The 12,272-nt window shown below is 40.0% G+C and overlaps 1 pseudogene; it reads left to right on the top strand.

The window, feature by feature from the left end:
* Positions 1–9,407: 9,407 nt before the first annotated feature.
* On the top strand, positions 9,408–12,041 carry LOC118846777 (annotated as a pseudogene).
* The last annotated feature ends 231 nt before the right edge of the window (positions 12,042–12,272 follow it).

The raw sequence follows: 12,272 nt of genomic DNA, 5'->3' as shown, positions 1-12,272 counted from the left end.
TATGGGTGCTTGCCTATTTATTGAACAAACTCCATTATAGCTATCTTAAATACATTTATATACAAATACACACACACACACACACACACACACACACACACACACACACACATATATATATATATATATATATATATATATATATATATATCTGTCTCTTTATTTATGAATGAGACATCACTTTGAGTATACTCCAGCCCATCTCCTCTAGTCATAAATCTCTAAGAACTGAGTAACTTAAACCTTTCATTCCTGGAGTTCTCACCCTTCCCCCTACCACAGTCCTAATTGATGATTGCCTTTTTACCTTACTACATCCAAGCCTGGGCTCCAGCGTTGCTTCACTTTACTCCCTGGATTTCTTCTCTGAAGCTGCCATACCATCGACTCATCCACCACTTTCCAATGCTACCATAATCAAATCAATTCTGTCATGTTTTTCCTACTCATTGTAAGATCCTTTAAGGGCAGGTGGGATCTTTGTGTTTGTATTTGCATCTCCAACGCATAGACCAACACTTGGCACAAAATGCCTAATAAATGCTTTTTCATACATAGGTAGTAAGTCACTAACATGGGACTCTCCTCATTGGTGGCATTGGTGGAGATCAATGGCCCGATCCTCTGTGGGAGACAGGGTGAAGTTCACAAGATCAGGAGAGAGGAGAGCTCTGGTCTCTTCAGGTTCTTCAGTCTATTCAGGTTCTTTGGGAACTGTGACTGCTTTAAGTGCCTCTGGCCTCCAACTTTGAGAGAGAAGATGGACAATGTCCACACCATTTCAGGTTGTTAAAAAGAAAATAAGACTAGGAAGGAGCCAACATGAAAGGACCTGGAAGGCTCTATCATGTCCTTTTCTCAAGGTTGCTACCCTAGAGATTTTAAGGAATTTCCTTTTGGTTGAGATCTGGGACTCTCTCTTGGTTGAGCTATTACCTCTCTTCCAATGGGAGAGGGCCTTCACTTTGTATAATCTGCTGTATATTCTCCTATGCATAGATACCTACTCTGATCTCTGTTTTGCTATCGACTTAAATAAATTAGTTTATTTGCCACTTGTTACATGTGTTCATCGTGTAACTGGTATTTAGTGGGAATGCAGTTAATTAAGCCTTGGTTATAAAAATTGGGTGTTCCTTCCCCATAAAGTAATAGTGACCAGAAGTTTAGCTAGAACCTAAAAACCACATCCCCTATACTGATAATATTTACAGAAGAAGATGGATATAATTCTAACCCACTACCCCCCATCTTTGAGAGCAGTGTGGCCAAGTTTCTGGCTCCAGCCTCTGTCTCTTCAAGCCACACAATGACATGGGGGACAGCTTCACAGGTTCATTCATTTGATGACATCCAATCTAGAAAAATTCAGAAAAGTTCACTGCCAATAGTTTGGCCACAAAATAATGAAATGAGGATGAGTTATCATCATAAGAGTTCACACTAGTACTGCCCTGTTATTTAATATAACAACACTATAGGTTAACTACTTCAGGTATTCTTATCCCTATTTTACAGATGAAAAAACTAAGGCAGAGTTGCCCAAAATTGCTGAGCCACTAATTCTAAAATTCTGAGAACAAAGAAAGAATTTGAGCCCTCTTCCTTGGACTCTCAATCCACTATGCTGACCACTAAACCATTCTAGATATGAGGGAACTCAGTGGGTCATTAGACTGGCTTCACCTACTTAAGATCACCTGTGGTGATCCTGGAAATGCAATTGAAATGAGATCCAGGAATTAAATCCAGGAAATCTGAGCTAAGGACAGGATCGGGATGCATCAAGGGATATCTTGGGATATAGGTAGGAATAGGGGCTCGAACTCCTTGCCAGAGCAGGCAAGCTAAATTGAAACATAAGAATAATGCAAGGTGGATAACAGATTATGCACTCAAGTGGAATGGAGCGGCCAAGAGAATTGCTAAACCAGCATTGGGACTAGGACACATAACTATCAGAGATTTCTCACCATAGGATGAATTTTGCCAATGAAGGACTTCTGTTTATTGACTCCTTTTAATCATGTGGTCATTCAGGGTTTTCTGGACTTAGTTCCAGGATGTGGAAATTGGGGGGAGTAGCAAAGTTGTGCCAGATTTAATGGCCACCTTGGTGAAGGAAAGAGGGCAGACTGTCTCTGTTAAGGCAATGATTTTGTCTTCGTGGGGATTCTGTGAGTCAGACTCTAGAAACAAAGGAATGTCCTCAGGGCAGACAGGGGCTCTGCCAGATCCAGGATAACTGTAGCCTCCCTTTGAGCCCTTTTGTGTCATTGCTATCTGAAGCATTACCTATGGTCAGAATCAGGGAGCTGGCAGCAAGATGTTAGCATCAGAACTTCAACTACTTCTTACATTCCCTTCTGCCACCAGAACTTACCTATTCCCTAGTCCCTTCCCCTCCCGCCACCAGAGCCAACCTGTTCTGTTGCTCTTCTGTCATCACAGCTGACCCTGCCTTACTGATCTTCAGATGCTTTTGGTTTGGACATGGGGAAAATGGTGGCAGCCTCCTTGAAGCTTCCTAACCATAAAGATGTCTGAGAAAATTCACAGTTGTGTTGGTTAGAGGCCCAAGGATTACCTATTTAAAGTGAGTATCTTCACATTTAATGACTGAGAATATTAAGAATTTCCTGGAAGCAAATCTGAATATTGAGCTTCTTCCAGGAATATCCAGCTCTAACCTAAACTATAAAACTCTGGCTTCTCTGACAAAGCATAGAGTAACTCACAAATGTTTGCTTAAATAATAACTGTTGTGAGTGCCAGAAGGGAAAGTATATTTTTAACTACTTCAAACCACTGCTCAAGCTTTCTTTAAAGCCCAGACTATTACTCATTTTTTTATAGCAGTGTGGTTAGATTACATGGTTCTGTATTTTACTAGGAGGCACCTACTGTAAATGGTGGCAGTCGCTGGCTCCAAACAATGACGTGTAAATATGAGGCAGGAAAGAGAAATACTCCTGGGCACCAATCTCTTCCAATTTGAACTTCATCATTTGGTCTGTGTTCATTAAGCAACATATGGAAAGCATTGGTGATCACAGTGTGGTTTCAAAGGAGCCACGTTTTACAGTATTGTATGTTATGATTTAAGTTGGTAATAGTTTAAAGGATGGAAAGAGCCACCACATTATCAACTACCTACTTTAAGGACATTTTAAGCTAAGATGACATAGGACTGACATCTCTGATACCAGGATTATCTAAAATCGGTACAGGAGCAATGAAAACATGACGTTGAAACAGAAACATAATGAATTAATTCCTGGTCATAGATATGTATCAATCAGAAGCCAGCTAATGGTCAACAGATCTAGGGACCAACTTCACTATAATATTCTTCCAGTCAGGAGACTAGGACCGGGAGACAGGACATTTTCCTGGGATTTATTGAGAGCTTTGAAGTTTCCTTTTTAATACCATCCCATCACTCAGTCAGTCAGCATGCATTTATTAAGCATATATTATGCAACCTTCCTTGAGGGCACAGTCTGTTTTCACTCTTGCTTTTGGATCCCTAGCATTGAGCAAGCGGAGTACCTGACACATTGCAGGCACTTAAATTCATATCGTTTGATCGTTTGAAGCACTACTCCATGGGGATCTACAGACAAAAGCGAAAATAGACCCTGCCTTCAACAAGGTGATAGTCTAGCCAGGGAGACAATATTTATATAGAGATATATGCAAAATAGATACAAAGTAGATACAAGGTGATTTTGTGGGGAAGGCAACTAGCAGCTAGGAAGATCAGGGAAGAGTAGAAAGAGTCCCTTGAGCTGAACCTCCAACTTGGATTCTAAGAGACAGAGATAAAGAAGGAGTATATTCCAAGCACGGGGAATAAAGAACACCAGGGCAAAGAAATAGGAATGGAGTATCACGTATGGGGAAAAGTAAAAACGAAAAAAAAAAGCAATTAAACCATGGCAAGACTATATTGTGTGTGGAGGGAAATAACGTATGACAAGGCGGAGAGATAGTTTGTGACCAGGTTGTCAGGGGCCTTAGATATCAAATAGAACAGTATATATTTGATGCTGGAGGAGATAGGAAGCCACGGGATCTATTGAGTAGGGGAAAGATATGATCAAACCTTTGAGAACATCCATTTGACGCTGGGGTTGTAAACTTGGATGACTAGAGACCAGTATTATGATGCTTTTGTGTTGTTTGCTCATCTTCCCAGACTATTACTTGTAACTGTTTGTTAAGGTAGGGCTCTGCTTCCAGTGTGAAAGGCATACTGTCCCAAGCTTCAGGGGTTCTGGGCTATTGTGTTCAGAGATACTGCTAGGAACCTGTAAGTTTTCAGTTCTTCCAAGGTGGCATGATCTGAGAAGTGTTTACTCCTCTCCTGGACTGTGATCTGATCTTTGAGTGACCACAAGCGCTCTTTTCTGCCCTGGAACTATGAGGAGGGTTCCTTCTCCACTGCTGCCACAAGCTCTACTATACCAGTGTTCCTCTTCACCCCAGGACTGCCATCCAGGACCTGGACCTAATCCAAGTGTGGGCAAAGCAACAGAGTCCTGCCTCAGTGCTAGCAAAGAGACTCCAATAATCTTCTCCTGATCAGCTGTTCCACCTCCTTACAGTCTGTGGGCTGGGAGCCCTGGAAGCATTCAGTCACTCCCAAGGCCTGATCCTGACCTGCTGGGGCCAGGTTGTGCTGGACTGTGGTCCACTCCTACTCTGGTGCAACAGACCTTTCCTGCTGACCTTCTAAGATGTCCCAGGTGTCTGTGGGCCAAAAGGTCCAGAAACTGCCACAGCTGCAAGCAATTCAGTCGCCCCAAGGCCTGCTCCTGGTTTGCTGGGGCCTGGTCTGTGCTGGAGAAGCCTGTGCTGGACTGCACTCTCCTTTCAGCCAGGTGCAACAGACCTTTCCTGCCAACCTTGTTCGTTGTCTTGTGCTGGAAATTTCTTTCACTCTGTCTTTTTATGGGTTCTGCTGCTCTAGAATTTTTTTAGAGTCATTTTTTTAAATGGAGGGTTTTAGAGGGGAGCTCTGCAATCTTGGCTCCTGATTGTGATGCTTTTGAAAGAAATAAGGAAATTCAGAGGAGGAGTGAGTTTGGGGGTAAAGCTATTGAGCCCTGTTTTGGATACATCAAGTTAATAGAATTATAAATTGAGAGCTAGAAGAGCCCACAAAGCCCATCAAACCCAACCCACCCATTTAACAGATGGGGCAACTGCAACATAGAAAGGTCAAATTATTTGCCAATGGCTAAACAGCTAGTAAGTGTCTAAGGCAGTATCTGAGTCCAGATCTTCCTTTCTCCAAGTTCAATACCCTATTGACTGCACCATGCCACCTCATTTTGAGTTTGAGATGCCTACAGGATACAGGTGCCTACAGGTCAAAATATCTGGTAGGCAGCTGGTGACGTGGAACAGGGGCTTGTGACAGATATATATGAGAGATAAAAGTAAAAGTCTTCTGCAAACAGGTGATAATTAAACCCATAGTAGTTGGTGAGGACAATAAGAAAGAGAAGAAGGTCCAAGATAGAACCTTGGGGTTGCTCACAGTTAGGAGACAGGTCATGAATGATTATCCAGTAAAGACTGAAAAGGAACTATCAGACAAATTGGTGACATGACCACTTAGATGTGACCATTTAGACTCTCAACTTCAGTTTCCTTGTCTGTAAAAATAAAAGCAACAACTTCAAAAGTCTGTTGCAAGGAGATAACACATGCAAAACACTTTACAAACATAAAAGTGCTACACAAATATCAACTTGTATTATTGCCTTAAAAATCTATAAAATGGAAATTCTACTCTGTCTCTGCCTTATTTATATGACAGAATTTTTGGCTAAAAGAGATAATATATTTAAATATATTTGAAAAAATTTAAAGCCATATAATGCAAAATTTGGGGCATGTAAATCACAATAAATATTTGTTGATTAAACAAATAAGAAAAAAATGTCAACATGATTTGTAAATGATAAGGATTGTAAAGGCATACAGAGGCTGACATCGAGTACTCAATGGTATTCTCTCCAAAACATCTTCCTTCTTATTTTAATCACAGTTTTTCCTTTCATTAGTTTTGCAGAAAATGAGGAACAATTATCAAATTAAATATCTCAAAGCAACCAAAACTGTCCTTTCCAAAATCTCCTAATTGCCAAATCTGATGGGCTCCTCTTAATTCTCATTCTCCTTGAACTTTCTACAGTATTTGACATTGATGACTACCTCCTACTCCTAGATACATTCACCTCCCTGAGTTTTCATGACACTGTTCTTTTCCAGCCCTTCTACTTCTTGGGCTGATCCTTCTCGGTCTCCTTTGCAAGATCATCATCCATGGTCCATCCCCTGTGGGTAGGACACAGCTAGAGCTGTGTCCAGGGCCCTCTTCTCTTTTCTCTCTATACTCTTTCTTAATGATCTCTTCAGTTCCCCTACGTTCTCTATTAGAATAATTACAGATCCATGTATCTGTTCCTAATGTCTCTTCCGAGTGCTTATTCCACGTTACAAACTGTAATGGCTGTTTCCAGCTGTGTGTTCCATAGACGTCTCAAATTCATTATATCCAGAAAACTCATTATTCTTCTTACATGCCTCAAGAAAAAAACCTGCCTTCATCCTAACTTCCTGGTTTCTTTGCAGCCTGTCTCTCTGTCTCAGATCTGTCTCTCATACAACTACCAAAATTATATTCCTAAAGCATGTCTGACCCTGGGACCCTGAGTCACAAAGCTTCATTGAGTACCTATTACCTCTAAAATAAAATGTAAATTCCTCTGTTTGTCTTTTTAAACCTTTCATAATCTGGCCAAAGCCTATCTTTTCAGGGTAATTTCATATAACTCCCCCTACTTACTCTATATTCTAGTAAAACTGATCTACTGGCTTCACCCATACACCACTTTCCTTTTTCCTACCTCCATCATTAGCAAACTTCCTTTTACCTTTAAAATCTTCCTTTCTCCCTCTATCACAATCATTCAGCCACCTCTCCTTCTTCGGGGTTTATGTTATCACCTGATTCAGGTCCTGGTAGCTGTTGTTTCTTCACTCCCAGTACATTCTCCTCTTCTCAATGAGTTCAGTGCCAGGCTCAGAGTCTTTTCCCCCTCCAAATCCCCTGCTCTCATAGTAAGGGGCTTCAATACAAAAATTATTAATCCCTCAAATAATCTAACTTCCCAATTCCTCAATCTGTTCAGTTCCTATTATCTACTCCTTAACTAAACCTAACCTTGGGTACACACAAAGAAGGTTATGCCCTTTACTTTGCCATAACCCACAAGTGTTCCACATCCCTATTCATTAACTCCAAAATCCTTTATCTGATCATTATACTTTGTCCTTCCATTTTTCCTTTTGCCTTTTTCAACCCTTACATGCCTCCCCACAACCTTCGTTTCCTCAACTCCTCTGTTGTTTCCCAAGGCACCACCCCTATCTACACTTTCCTCCCTTTCACAACTTGACTCTTTAGTGAATCAGTTCAACTAAACGCTATCCTTTACACTGAAGTGCCTTTATCCTTTTATTCTATGGCTGGCCATGCCTTGCCAAATTCTGACCCTAGATTACTCCCACCATCCACCTCCTTCACAACTATTCATGTTCATAACAGAGATGGAGGTCCTCTATAAATTTATGTTCTCTAATCTCAATGTTGGCCTCACTAAAACAAGGCAATAATTCTGTTCTTCCTTAGCCATTTTCCTATCCCTTCTCTAAAGTCACAGTCACCACCCTATTCGGGCCCCTAATTGACCTACCTTCCTCCAATCAGCTACCAATGATTTTTCAAAAGTGTAAGTCTGACACTATCACTGCCCCATTCAGTAAACTATAGTGGTTTCCTATTACTTCTAAGATTAAGTAGAAAGTCCTCTATTGGGCATTTGAAGCTCTTCACAACCTGGTCCCTTCCTACCTTTCCTTCTTACATTTTATTCACCTCTACTCATTCTACAATACTGCTACAATGGCCTACTTGCTCCTCCTCCTCCAACACAATACTTAGTTCCCATCTCTGTGCTTTGGCACTGACAATTTTCTTTGCCTAGTATGCTCTGCCTCTTGGTTCCTCTCTATCCCTTTAAAACTCAGCTTAAATCCTACATTTTGTAGGTGTCCTTTCCCAGTCCCTCCAGCTGCTTCTGTCTTCCCCTCTCAAATTTACCTTCCATGTACTCTGTGTATATCTTCATTGTTCCTATTTACTTACATGCTGTCTCCACAATTAAAATGTTAAGTTCTTCAAGGGCAAAGACTCCTTTTGTCTTTCTTTGTAGCTTCAATAGTTACATGAGAAACCCTTCATTTTTGCTTTTGACTAATTAATTGACTAAAGGACTATGTAGTGCAATGGATTTGGAATAAGAAGACCTGGTTTCAAATTCCAGCTCTGCGACTTTCCATCTTTTCATCCTTATTGTATATCACTCCCATTCCAGCATCCTAGGGTCCAGTCAAACTGCTCCTCCTTGCTTTTCTTCACACATGACCCTCCATTTCCTATCTCTATGCTTTTGTATTACCATGCTTGGAGCGGACTTCCTCCTAACCTCCACCTCTTGGAATCCTTTGTGACCTTCAAAGTTTAGCGGAAACATCATCTTATACAGGAAGCTTTTGTGAGTCTCCCCAGCTGCAAGCTTCTTCCCTCCAAAATTATCTATATTGTATTTATCTATAAATTTCCATATTGTTTTCCCTGGAGACTGTAAACTTCTTAAGGATAAGATACTCTACTTTTGTCTTTTCCTGGGTGCCTACCACAGTATCTGACACAGTGGAGGTGCTGAAGAGTTTGTTGACTGATTATCTGTGTGTTGACAGACCAGTCAGTTAACATCTCTGGGCCCCAGTCTCCTTATTCATACTTGAGGATGACAAACTAGATAATATCTTAGGTCAATCCTGTTGCATCCATCTTTAAGGTTGAATCTATACAGTGAGGTGGCACTCCTCTTCCTGAGTTCAAATCTGGCCTCAGAAACTTACTAGCTGTGTGACCCTAAGCAAGTCACTTGATGCTGTTTGCCTCAGTTTCCTCATCTGTAAAATGAGCTGGAGAAGGAAATGAAAATCTGCTCTAGTATCCTTGCCAAGAAAACCCCAAATGAGGTCATGAAGAGTCGGACATAACTGAAAAATGACTCAACAACAACTATACAGGCATGAATGGGTTGGGTGAGGATATTAGAGTTTCATATGAAACTTATGATTTAGGATGCAGCAAAAGAGTGGTAGGGGATAGCTGGGCATAGTGGATTGTGATCTCATATAATGAGCCTTTCATTCTTATTAACCAGTCTTTATCCAGGAAATCCTCATTCCAATCAAATGGATCATTCCTTTTCTCTTCTTTTCCCCCACAGTGGTAGGAAGGAAGGTTTAGTGTGGGCATGGGCGTGTGGGTGGATAGATGCACATAAGTGAGAGAAATAACAAGATAGCTGGGTGGCTTCAACAGAGGATACACACACACAACACACACACATACATATACATATATACATATGTATATATACCAATTTCTTTCATCACCTGTTCATTTCTCATACTTCCTCATTTAACCCCCCAAAAATATTTCTCCCTAATTTATAAACGGGACCTTTCAAAATGTGTTACTAAATATACACTTCATCAGAAGTTAGGTAATTTCACTAGTGTTGAACATGTAAATACTTGAGCCCACACAATTTTCTTAGCCTCAGGGAAGAAGCAATTTCAAATGAATTTCAACTAGGAGACAGATACATGATGAAAAATTGTGGAACTGCGTGGTTCTTACTGAAAACTTTCTTTTGGATGATTGAGGCTTCTCTCTAATGCATATGGAATTTGAAAGAGTAGAGAATCTTCACAATGACTTAACTATCTATATTCAAATATTGTTTTCTCTGTATCAAATACTTTCATAAAAGTATCACATTTTGACTACTATTCATATATTTATAATAAATGAGAACCATTATTCAGATTTTCCTGTATTTTTCATTTTTTCCAACTTTTAGGTTAAAACGATCTCTTTTTTCCCTAGTGAATCCAGGACTCTTGCTTTGACAAAATGTGCACAGAGTAAATCTAGGAAGTTATGTTTGCTTGCAATTCTGTAAATATTTAGATACTACAAATCCTACCAAATCTATACTATACACAAAACTCTATCTCCTTTCTGAGGACTTAGGCAACTGGGTAGTACAATAGCCCTGGACCAGAAGTCAGGAATACCTGAGTTTTAATCCACCCAAAGATATTCCCTAACTGTATGACCCCAGGCAAATCATTTAACCTCCATTGATTCAGTTTCTGCACCAGTAAAATGGGATTAATAATAGCACCTACTTCCCAGAGTTGTTGTGAAGATAAAATAAGGTAATATTTGAAAAGCATTTTGCAAACTTTAAAGTCCTACAGAAATGCTAGGTAGCAATTAAAAACTGAATACCACGTAAGATATCGTAAATCAATATATACTGCTTCAGAGAGGGTCCTGATAAATAATAAACTATCTTAGAAGAAAACATTTCTAAATATTTTGTTAAATGAGGTCCTCCTCCTCCTAAGATGACTAATGCCTCAGCTGAGGAAAATAAAAGACAAAAACAGAAAGTTCCAGATAAAAACGTCATTTTCAAAACTAGAACCAATATTTCCTCCCCACCCCCACTGTATGGATAGGCACATCACAGTAGTAGAAGTTTCCATATAGAAGCCAGGAAGGTCTAAGTTTCACTTTCAGAGGTGGTACAAAAATTGTTGGCCCTAAATCTAGATGTGGTTAAATTATTTTAAAAGGCCAATGCAATGTTGGATGGGGATGACGATGATAACCAAGCAGAGAAAGCTGCTTGAAGACAACTTATAGAAATGGGTTTCCTTGAGAACAGAGCTGGGAAAGCATGTTGTCTCAATCATATGTCAATAACACAGGTCATGGAGAGATTGATAGATCATTCAGAGGAGGCAATTGTAGACACACCTCTTCGTGGCAGATTTCATTAAGAGCTTTGGGCGATGCTTTCGCTCCCTCTTCACTGGACCTAACATAGAAGGGGAGGAAGTTAAGGATGAGCTAACTTCAAGAAGATCAGTAGGAAAAGAGAATTTTGGCCAGATCTGCAATCTGTCATTGCTCTGATGGAGACGTCAGTGTTCAATAGGCAAGAATCAGTTGACAAAATATGGGCAGTTGGAACATACCAATGTGTTCGAATGGGGAAAAGCTTGAGTGTCAGAACCAGAAGCAGCAAGAGTCAAATGGAGGGTGGTTGTAAGATTGTGAGTTCCTTGAGGGTAAGGACTATATTTTGCCTTTTTTGTATCCCCAATGCTTAGCATTGTGATTGGTACATAGTGAGCACTTAATAAACATTTATTCACTGATTGTTTGGTTGGAATTCGTGCCAAGGATAAAATGAATGAAGGTAGCATGGCAAACTAGATATCTAGAATGGAAGCTAGAAAGTACAGGCCAGGTCAAATATATGTGTCAGATGCCAGAACTTCAGAATTTGGGGAAGGGGTGGCTTAAAACAAACACACAAAGTCAAGATGAATTAAATGCCTCAGGGAAGTGGTTTGAATAAGTTAGAAGCTCTGAGTTACCAAGGATCCTCAAAAAGTATGTCCTTTTATTGCAGGCCTGTATGTGACAGCCCTGGTTCTTTCCAACTCTTAATGAAATAACCAGCAAATTAACAGGACTTTGAACAGGTGTCCAAATAGTATAAATATCTTCATCAATACTAAATTTTGCCTTTATGACAGTTTTGTAAGGAATACTAGTTGTAACACCTTAAGTCAGAGGGAAAATCATCTAAAGATTTTCAACCCCTCCGCTATAGGCAAGCGTAGAACTTGGACCAGCTATGGCCAGATATTCTAGCACACCCAGCCCACACCTACGCGTGCCTATGCTCTCCACTCAGATCATTGAAAACTTCCTCCAGCTTCAGGGCAAGAACTCGACCTGGAGTAAAGCCAGGACCAAAGACAGGAAATCAAAGTGTTTGAGCCAACAGTTAGAAATGTGAAACAAGTCATCAGTTGAGACTTTATAATTATTAAATATATAAAGTTCATATAAAAGTGGTCAATGCTTTCTATACATGTGAAATTTTTCCCTCTTTATAGGTATTAATATTATTTTGTTGTAGTCTATTATTAAATATAAATAGACCTGCTTAAAATTTTATATTTAAATGAATTAGTTTCAAAGCCTTAAGTATCATCATTTTTTAGTAATTCCCACTAGGTCCCAATCA

This window comes from Trichosurus vulpecula, chromosome 4 (assembly GCF_011100635.1).
Source record: "Trichosurus vulpecula isolate mTriVul1 chromosome 4, mTriVul1.pri, whole genome shotgun sequence".
NCBI lineage: Eukaryota > Metazoa > Chordata > Mammalia > Diprotodontia > Phalangeridae > Trichosurus > Trichosurus vulpecula.
Note: the sequence above shows the minus strand (reverse complement) of the source record. Positions and strands in the feature narration are given on the sequence as shown.